We start from the raw sequence: 25885 nt of genomic DNA, 5'->3' as shown, positions 1-25885 counted from the left end.
GGGATGGAGTTGCTAATGATATTGGTCATAACCTTTTCAAAGATATAAAGCATCTTATCAGAAATTTCGATTGTGTTCGGATTCGACATGTATTCCGAAAGCAGAATCGGATTGTTGATTTTTTGACGGGTATAACCCATTTGATCTTGGGGTCTCTGTTCTTACTTCTCCGCAAGATGAGATTTGAAGACCGCTGCGAAATGATTTTTTGGGTGTCGATTTTTCAAGAATGATTCCGTCTTATTTTTTTTTTCTTGTTTATTAAAACAAACGAAGACTATTTAAGAGGGGTTTTTTTTTTTTTTTTAATAAATTTTCTTATTATTCAATTAGAGGTTCATCGGATATTATTAAGCCAACCATAATTCGCGTACACAATAGACTATTTATTTTGTTTTGTTATTAGTCTTTTGGACCTTTATTTCAAAATAATAATCATGGAAGTTAATTTTGTTGCGGTGGCGCCCACCGTAAGAGAATGAGGGCTGACAAAAACCAATAGGATCGGAGAAGACAGCTTGGCGGCGGTGTCACAATCTTCAATCTCCTAGATTCCCTCAACAAGTTCTGCAATCACGGCCGTCTGTTCCTAAAGTGGCCGTCAATAACCGTTGATTTTTGAACCTGTCTCGTACGTACGTCATAAGAATTAAATTAATATTTTTGTAGTTGATTCTTTTTGTGTGGGGCCAGGATTTGGTTGGCCCATGATTTGGGTTTTTGGGTATTTGTCTTTATTTTAAAACCTGTTTTGTATTACGGTCACCTACCATTGCTCATCAAATTAGCCAACGGCTATAATCAGATTATACTACGTAAGATGAATGTGGACCCTACGTTTTGGCCTGTGCCACGCGAGTACTTTTTATATTTGATGACGAGTGGACTTGTTATGGTTGTAGATGGGCCGGGTATGGTTGTCGATGGGCCGGGTCACCTCCTTAATATTTTTCATTTGCAAATTATATTATATAAAAAATTCATCTTCCTACTAGATAATAATAGGTGGCCGCTATAGTTACTTTGTTTTTTACAAAGTACCGTTACTTGGTGCTCATATTCACCATTGGATTAATTTTATGCTCCATCATCTAATGGTGAATATGAGCACCAAGTAACGGTACTTTGTAAAAAACAAAGTAACCATATCGGGCACCGATAATAATAATTTTATTCCTAAAATATAAATATATATACGAATTATTCAGAAAATACTGTAAAATCGAAACAAAAATTCTCAAAATACAATTTTTTCTAATATTTTTAAAATAATAAATACTAGATGATATGATTGATTTGTGAAAAAGTACTCCGTCATTTGAAGATAGTTTTTTTTTTTTGTCTGAAGTAAGACAAAAAGATGATCAATGGGAGACTATTGACCGACAAACCCATTCTAATTAGGGGTGCACATGGTCAGTTAACCAGTCTATTATCAAAAACCATTAATCAGTTCATTTAATTCGGTTAACATATTTCGGTTAGCTTATTACTTCGGTCGGTTAAACTATATTTCAATCAGTTAACCATTAGAGAATTTTCGTAGCAAATATCACTTTAAATCTATAATTATTCACTTTAAAATAAATATATAATTATTTAAATATTAAATAAAAATATTGAACTTCAATTTAAGTAACAAAATCGCTAAAACAAATAAATTTTAAGTTTTTTAAATATTTTTAACTTAAAAATTCAATATAAATATATATATTTATATATTGATAATTAAATTTCTACATATATTTCTATTAGTTTTAAGTAACAATCCTATTTGCCTGAATAGCCAAAATTTAATCAAAGGCATTAGAAGGATTGAAGCTTCCTTTTTTTTTGAATAAGATTGGAGCTTCCTTTGATTGTCTTAGCTTTGCTCATATTTATAGTAGACCTAGGCATGGGCCGGGCTGGGCCGGGTTCGGGCCGGGCCTGTCGGGCTTTTCATAAAGCCTGCTGAGCCCAAGCCCAGCCCAAGCCTGCAGGAAATTTATCCGGTTCGGGCTCGGGCTGGGTTCGGGTCTGAGATATGAATCCCAAGCCCGCCCGTTCAAGCCCATATATATATATATATATAAAAAAAGTAATAGAAAAATTGTAAATATAAAAACACAATAATATTGATAATATATGAAACATCAAAAAAAAAAAATAAAAACAGTATATATTATAATGATGATGGGCGTGAACAAGAGGTGTTTTTTTTTTTTGTTGACGATGGAGGAAGGTTAGGTTAAGACAAAGATTTTGATTTTTGTGTATATAATTATATTATAATAAATCATTAATAATAATAATAATATTTATATAATTAATAATAATATTTAAAAATAGTATATATTGTATCGGGCCGGGCCGGGCCGGCCCGATGTAATATATCCAAAGCCCAAGCCCCGCCCATTTTTTAACGGGCTTATACGGGCTTGGGCCGGACCGGGCCTGAATAGATTTTTATGTGTCCAGGCCCGGTTAAATGGGCCTGGGCCCGGGCCGGGCTGGCGGGCTCACCGGCCCATGCCCAGGTCTAATTTATAGGGAGCAAAATCGTGTAGCGGACCGTCTTGCGGCTGAAGGGCATTCAAGGATGCTGGGCCTCTCAACATTTTCTTCTCCTCCATCGTTCATTTCTTCTCTGGTCTTGGATGATGTGGTGGGGGCCAGTTTTCCCAGACTGATCCCAGGTTAAACGGCTTTGGTTGTTTTCTGTTTTTTCTTTCCTTTCCTACAAAAAAAAAATACATAATCGGTTTATTTTTCGGTTTCGGTTAACCATCGGTTTTTTAAATGAAACCGTAAACTAGTCCACCGGTTACGGTTAACCTATTTTTCGGTCTGGTTTCAGTTTCGGAAATCGGTTTTCCGGTTAGTTATGTGCAACCCTAATTCTAATGCCTAAATTAGCATAGTACTGACAAGGTTGTAAAAAATGTTACATGCTAGTCGGACGGATAGAGCCCTCAGAGATTAATTGAAAATTAGTCGGAATTAATCGGATTTATATTTTTGTATTTGTTAATGAATAAATCATAGAATGCAATTAAAATATGTATTATACTATGTAAAAATAATAATATAAAATAATTTTAATATAGAAAAATACGTATATTTGTGATATATATCATTAAAAATACACCAATAACAATATTTAAACAATGATATCATTAAAACAACTCAAATAAGTAAAATATAATTTGCATAAGTAATATAAATATGAAATAATATCCTTAAAGCGTTAAACAATATCATGGAAACGAATAGAGAACATAATTAATCAAAATCAATTGAAAATGATAAACATAATTTATCCAAAACTATGCGAAAATATTCAAAAAAAATGAATTATAATAAAGTAAATTTTTTTTTCTTTGAGCTCACACGACACCTAGTTGGACCAGATGCGCCCCTAGCTTAAGATAATGACATATGTACATTGATATTATTTGCATGATAAATGTATAATAAGACAAACAATCTCAAATTATTTGCATATCAGAATTCAAGCTATGCACAAACTCCGGATACAAAACGTGAAGTAAAATATTTTTAATTTTGATATCTCAAATGAAAACTAAAATCTCTCTAATACGACAACAATAAAAAAAACCCGATGTCTCAATTTGAAATACAGACACTCAACACGATTTAAAAACTTAAAATCTAATTAAAAAAAGTTAAGAAACTGGAAAAAAAAAAACAACAGACAGACCAATAGTATCATAATTATAATAAAGAAAAATCATCTAAAAATATTTAAAGTAATTAAATAAAAAACTATAAAAAATGAAATAAATAAAAGCAACAAAAGCATCCAAATCAAAATAATTTACACATAACAATACATATAAAAACAATTACTCTCTTAAATCAAAATAATTGTACATCATTAATCTACACATAACAATATATATAAAAAAAACAATTCTTTCCTCACATCAAAATCAAAATATGATTTAACAAATATAAAAACAATTTCTCACTCACATCGAAATCAAAATATGATATAACAAATTCATTTTTGTTATCTTACTCTTCAACACGCTGACATTACTATAATAGTATAAAATAAAATAGTTGAAAATCTTGTTTTATGTATATTTGAATTAATAAACTTTAAAATATATGCCTTCTCAACAAGATATTCAATAAATGCCACCATGAAAACTCCACACTAACTAACAAAAAAAAAAAAAAACACAACTAAACGAACAAAAAACAACAACAAAAAAAAATTTAACTTTATGAAAATTATAAAAAAATATTGTATTATTTGAATCATTGCTGAGAAAGATTTGTCATAGAGACGATATCCAAAGAATCTTCATATGTTTTACAAAAATATCTATCTCCGATTTCAACCAATCTAAACCGTCTCCTAATATAGGAAAAGCATCAATATGCATTGAAAAAATTATAGCATATTTTTTTTTTCCACAGGCTTTGAACAATGCACATTCCTTATTGTTGTATCCATAAAATTATAAATATAAATGATAAAAGAATGATAAACCTATGCAAAATTCAATGATATATGTAAAATACTGTTCAATTTTTTTATCCATAAAAAATCAAAATACCGAATATATGTAAAAGTATAACCAATTTCAAACCTAAAAACTAGATTAAATCGGTTTGGTAATGTGGTTTCCACTTAATGATGCAAATGAAAATTTTGGAAAAGTTAAAGTGGATATAATTTTTAAATAAGTTTAAAGGGTTAAAAGAGTACAATATACTGATAGAGTTGAAAATTACAACTATTCGGTTAATTTTTCGAGTTCAAGAAAGGGGGGATTTTGGCGATAGGAACTCAATCCCAAGTATTGGTAAGGCTACGAGAAGGCTTCGACATTGAGTGGCGAATGGGTCATGTCAACGTACGCTGATGGAAAAGGCGGAGTTGGCATAAGGAACACTATAGGGGATAGAGACTACCCTGGCGTTGGATCTCTGCCACCTCCTGGGTCAGTAGTCGGAACTGGCTTAAGCGATCCACCCTCGTCCATTAGGGACAGGAGAGTCGGGTATATATCATTTGTGAAGGAAGACGGATGTCTGCATAGAGGAGAACTCTATGGACATTGTGGGCGGACCGGGCCCACAGTGCGTGCCCCTTTTAGGGCAAGGTTTAACCACAGGGAGACCCTCCGGAACGGAATAATGACAGAAGCATTGACGGGATCCTTCGGCAGGAGTTGGCTGGCCGAGACTTGGGGAAAGTCGAGGTGCCACACAGGATTTTGGCCTGTTAATAAATCATTTTAAGAAATTCAGAAATGAATATAATATTTCCAAAATATAGAAAACAATTATCTTTTTCTAAATAGATAAAATAACCAGGATATATTAAGCCTAAAATTAGGTATAGATAGTACGTTGTGAAAAATGCCTAAGTTTAAAAGCTGGCAAGTTGCCTAATCGTAGTTGGTTGATGAGAATGAAAGCCCACTAAATTTGATCCAATAAATGTCCATTTGGCCCACAAAATGCAAAACTCAGCCCACTAAAAAAACGTCCATAAGCATGATACCACAAAAGGTATAAGGCCCAATTATTTCCTTTTTTCTTTTCTGGAATGTGAGAAAATAACCCTAAAGTAAAAAAATTAGTAAAATTATTTTCAATGTTTTCAAGATAGAATAATTTTGGACATCGATTGTCACTGAGTCAAACTTTAACTGTTTGGAGTGAAAAAAAAAAAAACTCAAGTTTTTATTTTTTTTTTCCTAAGCCAAAACGATTTTGTTTTGTCTGGTTTGAGGAAAAAAAAGGGAAATTTACAAAACTGTGTCAAATGAGAGGCCCATTTACATATTTAATCCATTTACTCAACCTACTACATATCTAGACTGATTTTGTGTGACTTTCCCATAATACCCTCAATATTTACGCGCGTCTCGCCCCTTCCCGTCTGACTTCGCAGATTTCATATTATGCGAAGCTAATGTTTGGGTTTATATGCGAAGCATGCGAAGCCTGCGAAACTAAAGTTTGGTTTACTTGATGAATTTTGTTCGCATATGCGAAGCCTGCGAAGCTAAAGTTTGGTTTACTTGATGAATTGTGTTCGCATATGCGAAGCCTGCGAAGCTAAAGTTTGGTTTACTTGATCAATTTTGTTCGCATATGCGAAGTCTGGATATGTTTTGAAGCTAATGTGCGAAGTGATATATAACAAAAAATGGCAAACAACAACATATTCTAACATTAAAATCATAACATTATCAAAATTTACAACAAGATTGCCACAATAACAACATTAAAATCACAACAACTTCAAAATTTACAACAAGATTGCCACAATAAACTCCTAACAAAGCACATTCACTCCTAAAGTGGTTGGTTAGTAGAGATTGTGCCAATAATCCGGTACCAATTTTGAATCAGATGAGTAATCTTGGTGTGTACTGTGGGACACGTCCATCCCAAAAGGTCTGGACTTCCATTTCTCATCCCAAAAGGTATGGACTTCCATTTCTTTTTAGGATGAGAAATGGAAGTCCAGATCTTTTGGGATGGACGTGTCCCATGGTGCATACCAAGATTACTTATCCGCTTCAAAATTGGTACCGGATTATTGACACAATCTCTCCTAACTAACCATTTCAGGAGTGAATGTTGTTGAAATATCTTTCCAACATGATTTTGATTTGACAAAATTATTTAAGTTAATCCATAATTAAGACAATTAAATTTAAGTGCTTTGATTTAATTGTACTAATGCGTTTGTTCAATGTTGAGTATAAAAATATTTATAAGAACAGGAATCAAATTAAGACAAAACATAGTCAGCATGACAACATAGCGCGGGCTGAGTAAAGAATAACTCAGTACGAAAGAAGGAATGTCTTCTTCTAAATAGAAGCTTACAAATGAAGCTGATTACAGAAGCTGAGTGAAAAGCAACTCAACATAAAAGAAGAGAAGTCTTCTTCGGAACTACATCTTGCAGAACGAAGCTGACCGTGGAAGCTGAGTGAAAGGCAACTCAATATCGGAATTGGCGACAATCAAAGACAACGGCTATCAAAATCATGCTGAATGATTTTAAGGACAACACCAATGATCCGTTTACTAAAAGACAAGATCCGACAGTGATCTGCACCAATTCAGAAGCTTTGGAATTATGCATGGATACAGTTTCGAGACGCATGGGTCAAATGTCCGCTGGCTAAATGACGAAACCTGCACAAGAAGACAAACCTGCGAGAAGAAGTCAAGCCTGGCGCCTGCGGAATTCAGACGACAGGATTGGCCTGCAAATCTGAAGCTGACCAGAACAATGTTGGAAGAAAGAGCCGTTTGGATTCAACGGATAGATCTGAATTCAAATGATTGTGTCTTCAGATTTCAACTATAAAAGGACAAGTACACTTCTTGGATCCTTTGCCGAAATACAAGAGAAAAATCATACATACAAAAGCACACCAAAACAAGAAAAAGATCTTACACCAAATTCCCATTTCTGTGTAAAAGATAGAGTGATTTTTGTAATAATCTAAAGTGTTCTTTGTCTGAAAAAGAACAAGTTTGTATCAATTGTAAAATTGAGAGAGTTGTGCTGAGTACTCGGTTTCAAGTACTCAGTGGTAGAGAAATCTAGGTGTTCGGTTATAGCACTTAGTAGGAGTTGAGTAGACGAATAGAGGACGGTACTCTTGCATATTCAACTGCCTTGTAAACGGTTTGTGCTCTACCTTTAAAGAGCTCAGTATTGGATTGAAAAATCCCGGAGGGATTCTGGGGACTGGACGTAGGCGGAGAGGCCGAACCAGGATAAGTCGTGCTGAATAATTTCTAACTCTCTCTCAATATATATCTGTATGTGTTGCTTGCTATATTTACTCAGTATATAAATTATTTAAGCTGACACTGAGTAAATCAGAGTGCTGAGTTGGAAGCTGACCACAAAAGTGTCATTTCCCATATCGCAAGTAAAACAGTTCTAGTCAGTATCTGACTAAAGCCGTCTTACGCATCACTCGGCCGTGCTGACCAAAACTGAGTTGTAAAACTCAAAGAATTATATTAAGTCAGCATAATTAAAACGAAAAAGTTATATTAGTTCCTAACCCCCCCTTGGAACTAATCACACGGGACCAATAAATGTGTCAATCTTTAGGGAAGTTCATCCCTATACAGGAAGGAAGGTTATCTCCCCTGCAGCCCAGTACGCCGCCTTCCAGAAAGGGATGTTACGTATTCAACCACCTTTAGAAAAAATTAATCGTGTTAGGTAGCGAAAAAGATGATTTTGGCTTCGCGAAATGAAGATTAGCGAAGCATGCGAATGTAAATGTGCAGGGAAAGAGGTGATTTTACTTCGATAATCGATTTTTTCGCGAGGTATGCGAGGTCTGAAATATGACGATCTACGTCGCATATCGATGCTTTCGCGAAGTCTGCGAGGTCTGAAACGTGACGATCTATTCACAGACTTCACGAACTAATCGATTCGCGAGGTAGATCTACACGTTTCAGACTCTTTCTCTTCACAGATCTTCACGAAATCATCGATTCATGAAGTAGATCGTCACTTTCCAGGCTCTTTCTCTTCGCAAATCTTCGCGAAACCATCGATTCACGAAGTGTATTCATGAAAAAACGCAGAAAAAACAACAGATACTTACATTTTTTTGCCCCTTTCACCCTTAAAAGCGACAATAACAATATGATAACATGGAAAAAACGAAGGAAATAACGTAGAATAACCATTTCTAACATGGTAACAAGAAGAAAGAAACCAAGTAACGAACAAGAAGATGAAGAACCATGGCTTCATTTTCTAGGGTTAGGAAGTTGCAGAATCAAGAGATGAAGAGAGGAAAAAGAGAAATTCATTGTGATTTGGCGAAATGGTGCAGATTTCGTGCAATTTAAAGGAAGAAAGGAAGATCAAAAGTCTTGAAATCATTAATGCAGGAGCCAACTTTTTGCGTAACCAATGAGATATGGGGAGCGACCGTTCGCGATGTGGTGGGAAGTGGGAAGTTTAGGGGTATTATGGGAAAGTCACACAAAATCAGTCTAGATATGTAGTAGGTTGAGTAAATGAGTTAAATATGTAAATGGACCTCCAATTTGACCCAGTTTTGTAAATTTCCCGGGAAAAAAGCACAACTCTTATTTTTTTTAGGTGCAATCAACGCTCCATAGATGGAAATAGAATAGAGGGACGAACATAAGCAAAACCACTCGTATAAGGATTGTCTTGATGCAGTGGTGTATCTGACATTCCGTTCTTCTGTCTTCGAGTTTAGATAAGTCTCATTTTATAAATTTTGTTATCCGAATCTAAATTTGTTCCATGTTACGTACAGGGCCGGCCCTGGGCATAGGTCCGGGGTGCGGCCGCTCAGGGTCCAAGGCTAAAAGAGGCCCAAAATTTTTAATTTTATTGAATATATACTATTTTTTTATTATAAATTTAGTTATAATACCCATTAGGTATAAAAATTGATCAAATAATATGACATTTTAGGTCTAAAATGGGTCTAAATTTCTATTTTTAGAATTTTTTAGTACAATTTTTTTTATTAAAGGCTCATTATCTCTTATTTCGTCTGAGACCCCTAAAATATCGGGACCGGCCCTGGTTCCGTAACCTGAACTAAAAATTGATTGAAGTTGGAAACGTGAAGGACAAATTTTAATATTTACATTAAAAGTATATCTACATTTTTTTCAAAGATATTAGAGGTAAATTTAGATTTTATTCTCCAAAAATAATGATTTGGTCAAGTTTTTTTTTATAATAAAAGTAGGGACGAAACAACTAATGGGAGGCCGACATCCCAACTAGATCGACACCCCATCCCCTGAACATGAACTAAACCCAAATATATTAAAAAAAAAGAAAGAAATTACAAACCAAAGGGAGAGTTAAGAAAAACGAACATGTTCTAAATTACAAAGATCATAAAAAATAAATGAATAACAGAAAGGGCCGATCCCATCACATGTAGTACCAAAATGTGCCAAGGAGTTTGCGACCCGGTTCCCTTCTTGATAAATGTGGGAAGCAAAAATCTCCATAACCAAGCATTGAGTGAGACACCGCAACTCCAAAATTCGATGCATAATCAAATTATTAACTATGTACATTAGGGGTAAGCAAAATAACCGGTAACCGATTATCAAACCGCTAACTGAACCGAAGTTTTAGTTTGGTTCGGTTATTTTAACATTCTAGTTCGGTTCGGTTTTAATTTTGGCTTAGTTTGATAATCGGTTATCGGTTCGGTTATTGAAAAAATATAACCGATAATCGAACCGAACTTATTGTATAAATATAAAAAATATAATTTTATTTTTACATATATAAATAACTTATAAAATAGAAAATCCAACCCCTAAAAAATATACATTTATCTTTATATATATAAATTTTGGTTTAATAGTCTTTAATTTCTCAATTGTAACTTTTATACGGGAGCATTATTTGAAAACCAATTAAATAAAAAAATATACAAAAATTAAATATTATGAGTTTCGGTTATTCGGTCGGTAACCGAACCGAACCGAAAATTTTCGATTAAAAATCTGGTTACCAATCTTCTTCGGGTTGGTTCGGTTATGAAAATAACACAAACTTCAGTTCGGTTAACCGAAAGTTTGGTTCGGTTAGTAATCGAACCGAACCAATGCTCACCCATATGTACGCGGAGTCTGATTCAATATGATTAGGTCATGTTATTTCGGAATTAAAGATCTTACATAATATGAGAGAAGTTTTCTCCTTCTTTCATTAGAGAAGTTTTCTCCTTCTCATGGGAGCTATGGTTTTCTCCTTCTCGTGGGAGCTACGGCTTGTGGTTTGGTTATTTTTAGGTTTGTTTTCTCTCTCTCAGAACTGTCTTCTCTCTCTCAGATCTGTCTTCATTCTATCTCGGATCTATTCTCTCTCTCAGATCGATCTTCTCTCTCTCAGATCTGTCTTCTCTCTCTCAGATCTGTCTTCATTCGATCTCAGATCTGTCTTCTCTTTCTCAGATCTGTCTTCTCTCTCTCAGATTCGTCTTCTCTTTCTCAGATCTGTCTTCTCTCTCGCAGATCTGATGGCGAAAGACATAGAGAGAGAGAGAGAGACCTAGGGTTAGGCGGACCTTGGAGGGGGGGCGGTGATGGCGGTAATTCCGATCTTGGTGAGGCGGATCGGGCGGCTGGGGTAGGGCGGGCGTCGGATCTGGTGCAGGATGGAGTGTCGGCTGGCGGCGTTGTGGCTTCGGTAGGGGATGCAAGGGAGAAGAGGGGGCATGGCGAGCGGGTGAGGGACCGCTCCCGGGAGCGGGGTCGGGGGGCTTGGCAGGGGTCCGATGGGTTAGATCCGGCAGGATGCGGCACCGGTTTAGGGGATTGGGGGGCTGGAGGGGCCTGGGATCGTGGGGACAGGGGCGGGGCGCCTGGATCGGTTTCCTTGCTTGCGGATTCGGCTGGGACGCAGGCGGCACCGCTGGAGGGGGATTCATCGGCAGGGAGGTTGGACGAGCGGTGCCCTGTGCCTGGGACAGTGGTTACAGGATGTTTGGGGGGTGGGCGCATGGGATCGGGTGACGCGGTTGCTCGCCCCTTGCTCCCCGTGATCCCGGATGGACGGGTGGGCAAGTTGCCGCCTGCGGACTGTGCAGCGCCTGTCCTCCCTGTCGATGGCGCCGGGCACTGCAGGGGGCCTGCCGATGCTGGGGCTGGGCATTGGCCTGGTTTTTCTGGCATTGTGCCTGGCATTGATTGTCCTATTCCGGTCAGTGCTGGGCAGGCTGAGGCTGCATTTGGGGGGCAGGTTGCCTCGAGTCAGAGCCCTTTTGAGGCTGGGCATGATATTCAGGGACAGGGGAACATGGCCTCCCCTAAGACTGCAGTTGGCAATAACGGGATAGGTAAAGGGTCTTGGAAAGACACTGTTATGGGAGTGGTTGAGGAGGATCTCTGCTTTGAGGAAGTGGAGATGGTAGGGGATTCTGCGGATCTTTTCTCTGATTCGGACGAGGAGGATGGTGTCCAGGATGATCCTCTTTGTCCGGTTATTAGACTGTCTTCGGAAGAGAAGAGGGAACTCAGAGAGAAGTGGAAGGTGCCTTTGATAGTTAAGGTGTTGGGGAAGAGGATCAGCTTTAATTATTTTGCCCAAAGGATTCAAGCCCAGTGGGCTAGGAAAGGGAAAGTCAGTATTACTGACCTTGAAAATGACTTCTATGTCATTAAGTTTACTAGAGTTGAGGATTACAATACTGTGATTAAGGGGGGCCCATATATTATTTCCAACCACGTTCTGGCTTTACGGTCTTGGGTTCCTAATTTTAATCCCCATGATTCTACTGTTAACAGGATTTTGACTTGGGTTAGGTTTCCGGGCCTTCCCATTGAGTATTACAGTGAAAAATTCCTAAGAAAAATAGGAGGCATGGTTGGGAAGGTCCACCATGTGGATAAGACTACTATTGGTGCCATTAGGGGCAAGTTTGCTAGGGTTTGTGTGGATGTGGATCTTGCGAAACCCTTATTATCTAAGTTCTGTGTTCAGAACAAGGTGTTCTTTATCGAATATGAAGGCTTACATAACATTTGTTATGATTGTGGCATTTATGGTCATTCTCAGGAAGGTTGCCCCAAAAGGGAGAGTGTTTTGAAGGAGACTGTTATGGAGAGTGGGAGTATTTCTGTAGGTAACCAAAGGAATGAAGGAAACTTCGGTCCTTGGATGGTAGCTAAACGGACTACTCGTCGTAGAACTCAGCCTCCTATTATGCAGAATCTTCCTCCTGATATTATCAAGAAGGGGATTTCCGCTCCTTCTAAGCCTATGGCTGCCCCTAGTGTGAAGGAGAAGCCTATCCCCAAGGCTAGGGAGGAGGCTGGTACCAGCTTAGCTCTTAGGTCTGGCTCTAGGTTTGGTGCCCTATCTATTGAAGACGTTCATGAGCCTGTCCAGGGAGATGAGCTTATGGAACACAGTTTGCCGGGTCTGGAGTCTGTTGTGTCTTCTGAGCTAGTGGTTGATTCTGTTAATCCCCTCTTTGCTTCCAAGAATGAAGCTCAGGGGGGCCCCCTGGTTCAGGCGGCCCGAAAGATGAAGGAAACTAATGAGGGTAGTTCTTCTATTCTTACTGGTGGACCTGGAATTGGGAATCCAATGGGGGTTATTAAACCTGGCTTGAAAAAGCCAAAGGGCAAACAAAAAAGCATCCAGAATTCTTTGGCTTTTTCAGAGAAGAGGGGACCTGCGGGTACCTCAGTGAGGCTCTCAGGAGCCCCTAGTAAATACCTGGCTTAGGTAGGTTGGTGCGGTCAGTCTCCTCCTTTCTATAGACTTGTTGTGCTGGAATGTTAGGGGTGCGGCTAGCAAGGCTACCCGTATCCATATTAATGACATAATTAAACAGTTTAACCCCTCGTGTTTTGCTTTACTGGAAACTAAGATTAGTGGAGAGAAAGCAGATGAGGTGGTTAATAAGTTTAAGAACTGGAGGTGTGTTAGATCGGAGGCTACTGGCCGAGCTGGTGGGATCTGGCTTTTCTGGAGGCCAGATCAGATTCATTTTGATGTTATTAGTATCGATAAGCAGTTCATTCACTGTAAAGTGAGCATTTCTGGTATTACTCCCTTCTTGACTACCCTTGTGTATGCTGATCCGATCTTAGTTAATCGCAAACGGCTGTGGGAGATCCTCTTTTCGATGAGTGGCAGCATCTCTGAGCCCTGGTTTATTGCGGGAGACTTTAATGATATCGGCCTTATGAGTGACCAGAGAGGAGGTTCCAATCATTATGTTAATCGCTGTCTTCACCACAAAAATAATATGGATTTATGTGGGCTTTCCGACTTGGGGGCTTCGGGTTATAGATTCACTTGGAAACGCAATAGTACCTTTGTTCGTTTGGACAAGGTCTATGCTAATGTGGCTGCCCTAACTTCTTTCCCTGAGTGTTCTGTTTTAAATCTTCCGTTCCGTCATTCGGACCATTGCCCTATTTTTTTTAGACTTTTGAGAGGCAACCGGCCTAGGGGGAAGAGACCGTTCCGGTACCAGCTGGCATGGGAGTCCCATCCTAAGTTTAAGGAGTTCGTCCAAGATAATTGGAAACCTCATTAGAATGTCCTGCAAGCTTCTGAAGGGTTCAGGAAGAAGGTGCTTGGTTGGAATAAGAATGTCTTTGGGCACATTATTAGAAGAAAGAATAAGTTGTTAAAAAGGATGGAAGGCGTTCAGCGTAGGTTGGATGTGAGGTTTGATCACAGTTTAGATGGCCTCCTTAGAACCCTTCAGAAGGAGCTGGAAGATGTGCTTAGGTAGGAGGAGCTTCTCTGGTTCCAGAAGTCTAGGAAATCCTGGATTAGGGATGGGGATCGTAATACCAGGTACTTCCATCTGTCTACTATGATCAGGCGGCAGAGGAATAGAATTGAGGCTATCAAAGATTCTGATGGGGAGTGGGTGTATGAAGATGAGGTGATTCAGAATTTGGCTCTGGAGTTCTATAAGGAGCTTTTCAAAGAGGATCCTGTTCAGCTGGAGAGGGCTCACTCTATTGCTACCTTTCCTTTGATCAGTGAGGATATCAGTCAGAGTGCCTTTCTTCCTATTTCTCGAAAAGAGATTGACCATGCCATCTTCAGCATTGGGGCGTCTAAAGCGCCTGGTATTGATGGTCTTCCAGCTGGCTTCTACCATAAGCACTAGGGTGTTGTGAAGGAGGGTATCTATGAGTTTATCATAGGTGTGTTCAATGGGTCTAAGGATATTGAGCTGGTTAATAGAACTCTCCTGGTCCTTATTCCTAAAATTGATAAGCCTTCTTCCTTTTTGCATATGAGACCCATAAGTCTTTGTAATGTTCTTTACAAGACGATTACAAAAATTGTGGCTAATAGAATCCGTGGCATTCTTCCTGAGATCATTTGTCAGAATCAGGGTAGTTTTGTACCCGGTAGACAAATGATGGATAATGTGGTGATTGCCCAAGAAATGGTGCACACTATGAAGATTAGGAAAGGGAAGAAAGGCATTGTGGCTCTTAAGTTGGATTTGGAGAAGGCCTATGATCGCATCAACTAGAACTTCCTGATGGAGAGTCTGGAGAGAGCTAGGATCCCGGACAGTTGGAGAAATCTTATTAAGGTTTGTATTACTTCTCCTGTGTTTCAGGTTATGGTGAATGGGGATATGTCGGAGGAGTTCTCTCCGGGTCAGGGCATCCGTCAGGGTGATCCTATGAGTCCCTTCCTTTTCGTTATTGCTATAGAGAGGCTGTCCCACCTTATTCAAGATGCCATTGATATTGGGAGTTTCCACCCGGTGGCCATCAACAGTTTCTGTCCCCAGGTGACCCACTTATTCTTTGCGGACGATGTCCTTATCTTTCTTGAAGGTAATGAGGAGCAGTTGAGTGTCATTATGGATATTCTGGATTGTTTTTGTTCGGCCTCTGGTCAGAGACTTAATATCCAAAAATCTAGGATGATGTGCTCTAAGAATATGAATCCGAGAATTTGTAAAAGATTAAGTGATTTGTCTAGTATTCCTCTTACTAATTCTCTTGGGAAGTATCTGGGGATTCCTCTCCATAGTGAGAGAGTGTCTAAAGTTTCTTTTAAAGATACTTTGGACAAAGCCAATACGAGGTGTGCCACGTGGAAAGCCAAGACTCTCTCCCTCGCTGGCCGTCTGACTTTAATTCAATCTATGAATTCCACTACTCCCAACCACATCATGCAGGCTTGTCAGCTTCCGAATCCTGTGCTTAATGATCTTGATAAGATTAACCGAAGGTTCGTGTGGGGGAAAGCTGCGGAGGGAAGAGAGATCCACCTGGTGCCTTGGAGTGAGGTTTGTCAGCCCAAAGATTCAGGGGGTTTGGGCATTAGGAGAGCTAAGGATAATAATAAAGTTTTATTAATGAAACTCCTTTGGCGTATGTGGCAATGCCCCTCCTCTCTCTGGGTTCGCCTTCTTTGTGGTAAGTATCGAAAAGATAAGATCTTTGGGGGCCCGAAAGAGAGAGTTATCAATTGTTCCTTCCTCTGGAAAGGGCTTAGCGCTGTTTTTGCTGAGTTTTGCTCGGGGGTTGGTCTGGATGTGGGTAATGGTAAGTCCATAAGCTTCTGTTTTGATACCTGGATTGGGGATAAACCTTTAGTGGATGTGTGCACTTCCCCCCCGTCTAGTGATATCCAAAACTGGAGGTTAGCCGATGTGGTAGACTCTGAAGGGGACTGGGTTTGGCCTAAATTTGATTCTTTCTTTAGCCTTGAGACTCTCCTTAGAATTAGAGGAGTGAAGATGAGTAATTAAGAGAAAGACATGGATAAGCATTACTGGGCGCTGACTAACAATGGAGTCTATTCTTGCAAATCTGCCTTTGAAGCTTTTTCCCTTAACAGGACTGATAATCCCTCAGATATTTGGAAGACCATTTGGTCCCTTAAAATCCCCTACCGCATGAGGAGCTTCCTGTGGCTGGGCGTTAAAGACAGATTACTTACTAACTCAGATAGATACAGAAGGCATTTGGCGACCTCTAGAGCTTGCGGTAGATGTAGAGGCCATGTTGAATCGTTGTGCCACGCTCTTAGGGATTGCACTAAGAGTGAAGAGGTTTGGAAGAAAATTCTCCCTCATCATACTTTCTCTTCCTTCACGTCCCATTCTGTGAACGACTGGTTCTCAGATGGTATTAAGGGAAAGTTATTGTCTTATATGGAGCATGAGGACATTTTCTTTGCCATTATCTGTCATCAAGTGTGGAAATGGAGGAACGAGGAGATTTTTGATAATAAAGCTGTGCTTTTGCCTAACTTAGCTGAGTTCTTCTTGAAGAAACTCTCCTCTATTATTGATAGTTTCAAAGGTGAGTCCCTTGCCAGATCTTCCCCGAGTAGTGATGTCCACCTCGTGAGCTGGAGCAGGCCGAGAGAGGGGGTTGTGAAGCTGAATACTGATGGTTCCTGCCTCAGTAATGGTAAGATTGCTGCCTGAGGTGTTCTTAGGGATGCGGGAGGCGCCTGGCTTTCTGAGTTTACCCAGAATTTGGGTTTGGGTTCTTCCTTCTCTGCGGAGCTCTGGGGCATTCTCTCTGGGATCCAGCTAGCGATTAGGCTGGGTGTTAAGAGGCTTTCTGTGGAGTCAGATAACTTGGAGGCCATCAATATGATTTTGGGTAGTCATGCCATGGGTCTTCATAGCCGCAACCTTATTAAAGCTATTAAGAGGCTTAGCCCCTCATTTGATATCCTTGAGTTCAGCCACATTTTCCGGGAGCAGAACCGTGTTGCAGATCACTTGGCGGCGGCAGGCCATGAGGGGGTGTTAGGTGTTTCTACCCTTACCGTTCCCCCTATCGCTCTTTCTCCTCTTCTTTTAGAGGATAGGATTGTGGTTAGCTTTCCTAGGCTAATCCCGGTGTAGTTGCTTGTTTTGCTTTGCTTTCCTTTCCTTTTCTACAAAAAAAAAAAAAAAAAAAAAAAAAATCTTACATTTTTCTTACAAATAAAAAGGAATTAAGGATCAATTTGGTCCCCAAAATTAATTAGTTAGTAAGATAAATTTAATCCAAACTTAAGTTTGAGTATTAAGCTAACTCTTAATTAAATTGACACTTCAAATCAAATTAATTCAAATTAGACATGTCAGCATGCAAAAACAACCCGTGTCAAATAACTACCAACTGCATATTGACACATGTCATTTAGAATTAATTTGATTTCAAGTAACAAGTTAAAATATCTAAACTTAATTTTAGACTAAATTTATTTAGTAACCAATTTAAAGGGTCAAATTAATTTTTTTAATTCAAATAAAAATAGATATATATAATTGATGAGTGGAAAGCATCATAAGTGTAATGATATAGATCTTCTAGAATGAGGAATTAGTTAAGAGATATATAGAGATTTTATGAGGTTAGGTTTGATTGTTTTTCTTAATCAAAGTTTATATAATTAACACCTAGTAAGTCTAGGCATTTCGTAGGATAAATTAAATATGCATATATAGGGTATCTACAATCTTAATTAATTTCTTAGATATCATATGGTGGAAATGGATATTAGTATTTTGAAAAAATGGTCACAACTATAACATAATTATTATCAATTTAAAAAAATTTCATAGATAGCTATCATTAGTTAATTACTAAATTTCAAAGTGAGATTCTCATTTTATGTATATGATGCTAATTTAAGTAAGAGTGAGCATGAGTAGATCCCGATGAAAAATAAAACCAAAGCATATGATTTTATCATTTTTTTTTTTGGATAAAATACCATGTATCATTTCATTAACTTAAAAATCCAGGTACAATACGAAATAAACATATAGTATAAATTTAAAGTATATAACTTTATATGCTCTTTTTAAATATATATATATATATATATATATATATATATATATATATTAATATTAATATTAATATTAACATTAATAATTTATCTTGGTTTTGGTTAATATCAATTTAATTTTTTTATTTATATTAAAAACCCAATCAATTCCAAAAAAAAAAAACTAAATCACATTTAAATTAAAACTGAATCTAATTACATATTTTTAATGATAAATGTTATTTTGTATAATATATAGAACTATTTATGAGCCCAAATACCCGTACAATCCACATCTAATGATGGACAAAACGATTTCATGTGTGACCTGTCTATTTTGAGTAAAAAATCAAACAGACCAATCCGGCTCACCCATGTGATTCGAACCCATGATTTTCCTGGTTATAAATACTCTCAACCATTAGGCCAAGAGCTTCACCATATTAATATAAAATTTAAGTTAAAGAGTTAGCATTCAGGGTTAAAATTTAAATATTTAGCATGAGTTTAGAATTTTATTTAAGTCTAATTAGGTTTAAAATTTAGCATTTAGAGTTTAATATTTAACATTTAGGGTTAAAAATTAGAGTTTAAGGTTTACATTTATCATTTAGTGTTAAAATTTATAGTTTAAAAGTTTAGCATTTAGAAGGCTTTAGCAATTTACTTAAATTTGGAATTTATAGAACCTATTTAGTTTAGTTTAGTTGTTCTGTTAACTATTTATTTTTATTATTAGCTGTTGGGTTTGGCCCAATTTTAATTTGTGAAAAAAGTCCATACATTTGATTTTTAAAGATGGAAAGTATCCCACATTGCTTTCAAAGCATTTGGTGAAGATACTTATTAAGGAGGTGCTCACATGCTTGGATTGGTATCTATAATTTTTTATTGGAAAAACTAATAATATTTTTTATTTTTATTAATTTTGTATTTAATTTTTATTTAATTAAATACTCTGAATTACTCTTTTCTGAACGTTTTTTAACGTCTCTTTTTCTGAACGTGTTTCTCTCACAAACCCAGTCTTCCTCCACCTTCCTGATTTTCCTCCCACCTTCTTCTCCACTGAATCAGAGCTCAACAACTCTTTTTCTTAGTATAAATAGGTGTGAGATAGACTGATTTTTCACACATTAATTTTCATTCATTCTGTATTTCGAAACTGGGCAAATTGAGAGTGTAGACAAAAACGTTTTTATACGGTTGCAATATAAAATCGTATTACAGAGGGCTGTTTTATCCTAGAGGCGACCGGAGTTCATACTGCTTGCAATTTTCCGGCAGTTCCGCGAACGTCTTAAAGAAAGCGACATTGTCCGCGACTCTGCCCATTTAATTTTTGTTCGGTCTCCTGCTGTTTTTATATTCCAGTTCCAACATTAGCTATTTGCTATTAATAGTCAATAAATATTAACTTGATTTTTTTTTGTTACAATGGAGGGGCTAATCCTAAGGAAACACCAAAAACATACCGACTATTCAAGACGGATCATTCTGGGAAGCCTAGACCCACAAAAATCAGAAAAAGAATGTTCTAGATGCCTGCAGGGGGCGAATCACACTCGTGAAAACCTAAACTCAAACTCTCTTCGTAGTTTGCCATCCAATCAGCTGTCCTGTTCCCTTCCCGTAGGATATGAATGACCCGCACCTTCCAATCTCTGTTATATAGATCACGACACGTCATAATAAGCTAAGAAAAAAGATGCTGTTGAACCACCTTATGACTAACTAGTTATAAAATTGTATTTATATATATTTTTGAAGTAAAACAATGAAAAAGAGCTATAAAGAAAGAGAACTACTTAGATCTTGAGTTTGAATTTTAACCTATGCAAAAGGTTTTAATTGAGAGAGAATCTATTTAAAGGGTGTCCGATATCCATCAAACCGAAAAATTGAATAAACGAAAAAAAAAAAACTAAACATATTCTAAATCATTAAGCAATATATACACATATATTAACTTTATGGTTGAAGTGGTATATGCTCTAAAATAATGTAGAATTTCTTTTCAACTAAAGAGCATAATTCTGAATCCCAACCAACTTTCTACTTTAGAGTTTGTGACCGCTTAAACAAGAAAATTAAAAAGGACTAGTAACTAATTAATTAATCAATAAAAACAAATAAAATCAGGTCAAACACCATGGTTGAATTTAAATTAATAATGCCTCACTACCTATAGTGACAAAAGGATCGATAAATTATATAGTCAAACCCCAAAAAAACTCAAGTACTAATCATGGATGTTATTTATTTATTTATATAAAATAAAGTAAGATTCTTCAGCACAAAGCCTATTTAAACTATTAATTATAATCAACTTGAAGTAATAAACAATAATTAAATTAATGATAAGATAATTAAAATTAAAATAGTACGTAACAACGCATGCTTCAACTTGCTAATTTGATATTAAAACCCACGAGACCTTGTCTCCATATAACACCAAAACCAAAATTAGAAAAAAAATTAAAGTAACCTTTCCAACTAAAACCTAATATATCTTCACTTCAATTAACATAAGCAGCCTATAATTTTGAAATTAAATTATTATTAGATATTTGTCTTTATTCTTCAGTTCATAAAAATCCAAGATAAAAAATCAAAATTATAATAAAATAATTAGTGGTAGGGTCAATTAAATCTGGAAGTGATTATATACATATTAATAATATTTATTTGGACCTTAAACTAACTTAACGACCACTATCGAAGTCTTTATGCACGTGGGACCAATTAAAGATTGCTTATTCTTCCTAGTCCTACCACTTCTTCTATTTTAATTTTCTTCAATTTTATTACTTTCCATGCATCGCAGCTATAAGTTATCAAATAATAAAATACTAAATTTATATATATGTGATAAGTTTTTAGATTTATATATCAGCTAGGAGCGTTAGCCCCATTTTCCGGTTATAGCTACTTTGATACTAAAGTCAGTAACTTAATTAAGATAACTAGTGCCAGTTTTATCAAAGAGTAATAATATACTGTAATTATGTTTTGAAGGCATTGATTTAGTCCCATGGAAAGATGATATACAGATTCGAAAGTCGTATTTGGTATATTAATATGTATAAAGAAATTTTTTGTCACGATTTAATTACAGTTAAGACTCTTTATTTTTTTGTGTGGATATGTTCAGTAAAAATTAAATCTAAAATTTCTTAGATTTTTTTTTCCAGCTTTCCCTGTTAACTAAAGCACAACTTGTAGATTAAGTATACTCCAAAACATAACTCCACCAAATAAAATTGATTTACACTTATAAACTGTAGCACTTTGTCGCCTAGCTAATATTATGAGTTATCTTAAGGCAAAGATATATTTAATTAATTATAGATTAAAGATTGGGAAATTTACAAAACTAATCTCGTGGTATTGTTAGGGATGAGCAAAAAGTCCAATAACCGATGACCAAACTGATAATCGGATTGAAATTCTTATTTGATTCGGTTATTTTAATAATTTGGTTTGGTTCGGTTGTCAAATTTTCCTTATTCGGTATCCGGTTTGGTTATTCCGGAAAAAATATTGGTTTAACCGAAAACCGAACTAAATATATATTTAAATAAACATAATATAATTTTACTTATTTATTTGTTTTTCATACTTTAATTTGTACAAGAAATCCCAAAATTTTAGTTTTAAGCATTATTGAATTAATTTGTAATATATAAGGTATTTGGTTAATTGAATTTGAAATTGTAAATTCTAAATTAATGAAGTTCAAATTTCATAATTTATAACATTTTAAATATTTAAATTAAAAATATAAAAATTTCGATTATTTGGTTGGTAACCGAACCGAACCAAAAAATTTCGATTCGGTCAACTTCGGTTATTTTAGTTATTTGATACGGTACAGTTTTTAAAATTATACAAAATTCGGTTCGGTTAACCGATAATCGGTTATAACCGAACCGAACCGATGCTCACCCCTACATGGGACCATCCATTTACATTTATATTTTTAGACCCATTGCAACACATGCTACCAAACTATACACTTACTCAACCCGTTTAATAATAGAGGTGAAAAACTCATATCTTTTAGTATGGTTTTTGAGATATTTTTATGCTAATTCTAATAAGTTAATATCAGTTTTATATATTTTATTTCACTTTTGTCAATTACTAATTTCTTAGTTTCCCTTTTAGCCTTTTGCCACTTTTATGTGTTATTTGTGTTATTTTGAATAAAATAATGTCTAAGTTAAGGTTCACCCTAAATTTTCCTTAATTCTTTAGGGCTAATTGATTCACCAAATATCAATATAAATTAGTTTAGTACTTAAAGACTTGGGCCCTGCTTTTTCACTTAATTTCAGTATTAGTAATTTCAGTAGCATTCAGTTCAGTTCAATAATTTATCATTAAATGACTGAATTCAGAAACAACAACTTTCCTTAAATGGCTAAATTGGCACAGAGGTCAGAAGCAAGACAGAAGAATATAGAAACCCTTTGCTCACAACGGCTCTCTTCATTTCAAACAGACAAGTTTGAAAGCTTCACCTATAAAAGGCAACCTCAAGCTTCATTTTTCACACTTGATCTTCACGTGAAAAAGAGATAAATCATACAAGTGAAAAACAAGAGCAAATTGCTGTACACAACCATTTTTATATCTGTGTAATCAAAATAGAGAGGGATTAGTTCATTTGATTTTCATATCAGAATTTTTTGTATTGTAAAACCAGAAGCTCTATTATTGCTTTTGTTGTAGGCAAGTAACAAGAGAGTGATAGCTGATTGATTGTAGTAAAGGACAGTACTTTACTTGAGCTATGTCCATTATGTAAAAGATTTGCTCTCTACATGTGAAAGAGCTCTTTTAATTAAAGCTCAAAAGAGGAAATTCTGAGGACTGGACATAGGCAGAAGGTCGAACCCGTATAAATCTGTTGAGTAACTTTTTCGCCTTAATCTACCTTTATTAGTTTTGAATATTGCATGTTCTGAATATTTATCTCACATTGATCATTCTGAATATTTTGTACACAACGTATATTACTAATCTTAAGGATCTTCAGATGCTTTGTTAAAAGAGCAGTCCTCTGAGCGCAAGTGTAAGAAGCAGAACCAATTGGCTCGGGAAGATGTCAACTTATTTTAATGTGTGGGATTTAAGTCTATGAAAATCGGATGGTCCTGTTGCAACTACCAAGAACAATTGGGTCCAACTCCTTTGAAGAAGGGGAGAATGATGCGAACATCTCCAACAAGAGGGCAAAGAGTGGAGTGAAAGGACCTTACAAGCCGTGTGCCAGTAGCCACACACCTTGTGAGGCCGAAAGAAAATGAGTTGGAAAGATTTGTATTCCACACGACGTGTCACCGAGGGCACATGCCATGTGGGCATGAAAGAATGCCCCTGGAACTTTTTGGCAAAATTCACTCGGCGTGTGCCACTACCCACACACCGAGTGAACTCCGAAGAAAAGAAGGATTGGGTACTGCGGAACAGGGTCGTTCCTGACCTTTTAGAGGCCCGAGACGAGATGATAAATTTGGGCCCCATATATACATTTTACTTTTTTTTTTAGTTGGAGGCTGAATGATTTTTTTTATTACAAGGAATAAGATACTAATTTAGTCATATGGTTATTAAGAGAGAGCAATTAGCATCCATACACAAAATAGTGCAATTTTAAGTCTAACATTTATCAATTGGTACATTTTCAAGCTTAATTGACGAAAATGAGGTTTTTTATGTGTAATTTCTTGTTCTATCCTCACTCAAACCTCTACCGTTTTGGTCACTCAATATGGAAATAACTCATTTTTAATGTTAATGGAAAAAGCTCATTTTTAATCAACTAGGTTTGAAATTGCACCAACTCGTAAACATTATGTTTAAGATTGCAATATTTTCTATATGGAGGCTAATTAGTAGTGCAGTAGTAACGAGTATACTGACTAGAATTATTTGTGCACTAAAATAACATGTATATATGTCATGTAAAATTACAAGAAGTAAATAAGTATATTATTTTTCATATTATATATATATATATAGACAGTAAATTTGTTTTTCTGAAATGAATTGACATTTAAATTTAAGAAAAAAATTGAAATTGGATAATAATAATAATGAGAAAAAAAATAAATGGTTACTTTTTTTATTTAATATATAAATTGATAATTTAGATTTAAGGAAATATGCAAATTATAGTAATAATTCATTACAGAAAATAAATGGAAAAAATATATTTGATAGTGATAAAATAAGGTGGAGGAGGAAAAAAATATTTGAAAGTAATTAAAAAATGGGAAGAAAGAGGTTCGAACCCTTAACCTCAATAAATGGAAAAAATATACTTATTTACCCATAACCTGGGTTTGGGCTCTTCCTTTTCAGCGGAACTTTGGGGTATTCTTTCTGGAGTCAAGCTTGTCAGAAATCTGGGTAATAAAAGGCTTGCTGTGGAGTCTGATAATATGGAGGCTATTAGTATGATCTCTAATAATCATGCTTTTTGTCTTAGTAGCCAGAACCTTATCAAAGCAATAAGAAGTCTTGGTTCCTCCTTTGAGTCCTTAGAGTTCAGCCACATCTACAGAGAACAAAATCGAATTGCGGATCGCTTGGCGGCGGCTGGGCACGAGGGGATGTTAGGTGTTTCCACCCTTTCTGATCCTCCTATCTATCTTTCTTCTCTCCTTTTAGAGGACAGAGTTGGGGTTAGCTTTCCTAGGCTGATCCCAGGTTAGCTTTTGTCTCGGTGTTGGTTTGTTTTCTTTCCCGTTTCTACCAAAAAAAAAAAATAAATGGAAAAAATATATTTAATAGTGATAAAATAAGGTGGAGGAAGAAAAAAATATTTGAAAAAAATTAAAAAATAGAAAGAAGGAAGTTCGAACCCTCAACCTCAAGTTAAAATGAAATCACTAGGAAACTCCTCTTACTAATTAAGCCAATTAATTTAATGTTAAATATTCATCTCTGTATTTATATATATACATTAACATATTTTATAAATACACTATAAAAATATTATTTTGGACCCCTTATCATGATGGCCCCTGGACGGGCGCCCCTCATTTCATAGCCCAGGGATTGGGTACTACGGAAGGTCACACATCATGGACAAGACTATTAGCTTTACTATTTTTCCTTGTAATTAATGTTTGCTATAATATGAAATTACTGTCTTTCCATTAGGCTATTCCATTTATCCCCTCCTTACCCACTATCCTTCCTTTATCGCTTATGACCCTAGCTTGGATATAGATTATGACTATTTACTTGGACTATTTTTTATCCTAAAAAAAGACCAATTGCAGTTAGAAGATTGGAGTGGATTACGAGAATTTTGGGTGAATCTTGCGGTATAAGGTAACAAGATGAAGAATTAAAAAAATAGTGAAATTATTCTATCATTGACAACAATTGAAGAAGATGAGCAGTCTACAGCAAGAGCAAAAGAAACGAAGAGGGAAGGAAGAGATTAGGAAAAGTTAACCCTAACTCTAACAATAAACCCCTATTTATGCAAGATACTAAACACTTAATGATAAAATACTAAATTACCCCTACAATATTTCTAATTACAATTTAAAC

This window comes from Euphorbia lathyris, chromosome 5 (assembly GCF_963576675.1).
Source record: "Euphorbia lathyris chromosome 5, ddEupLath1.1, whole genome shotgun sequence".
Taxonomy (NCBI): Eukaryota; Viridiplantae; Streptophyta; class Magnoliopsida; order Malpighiales; family Euphorbiaceae; genus Euphorbia; species Euphorbia lathyris.
Note: the sequence above shows the minus strand (reverse complement) of the source record.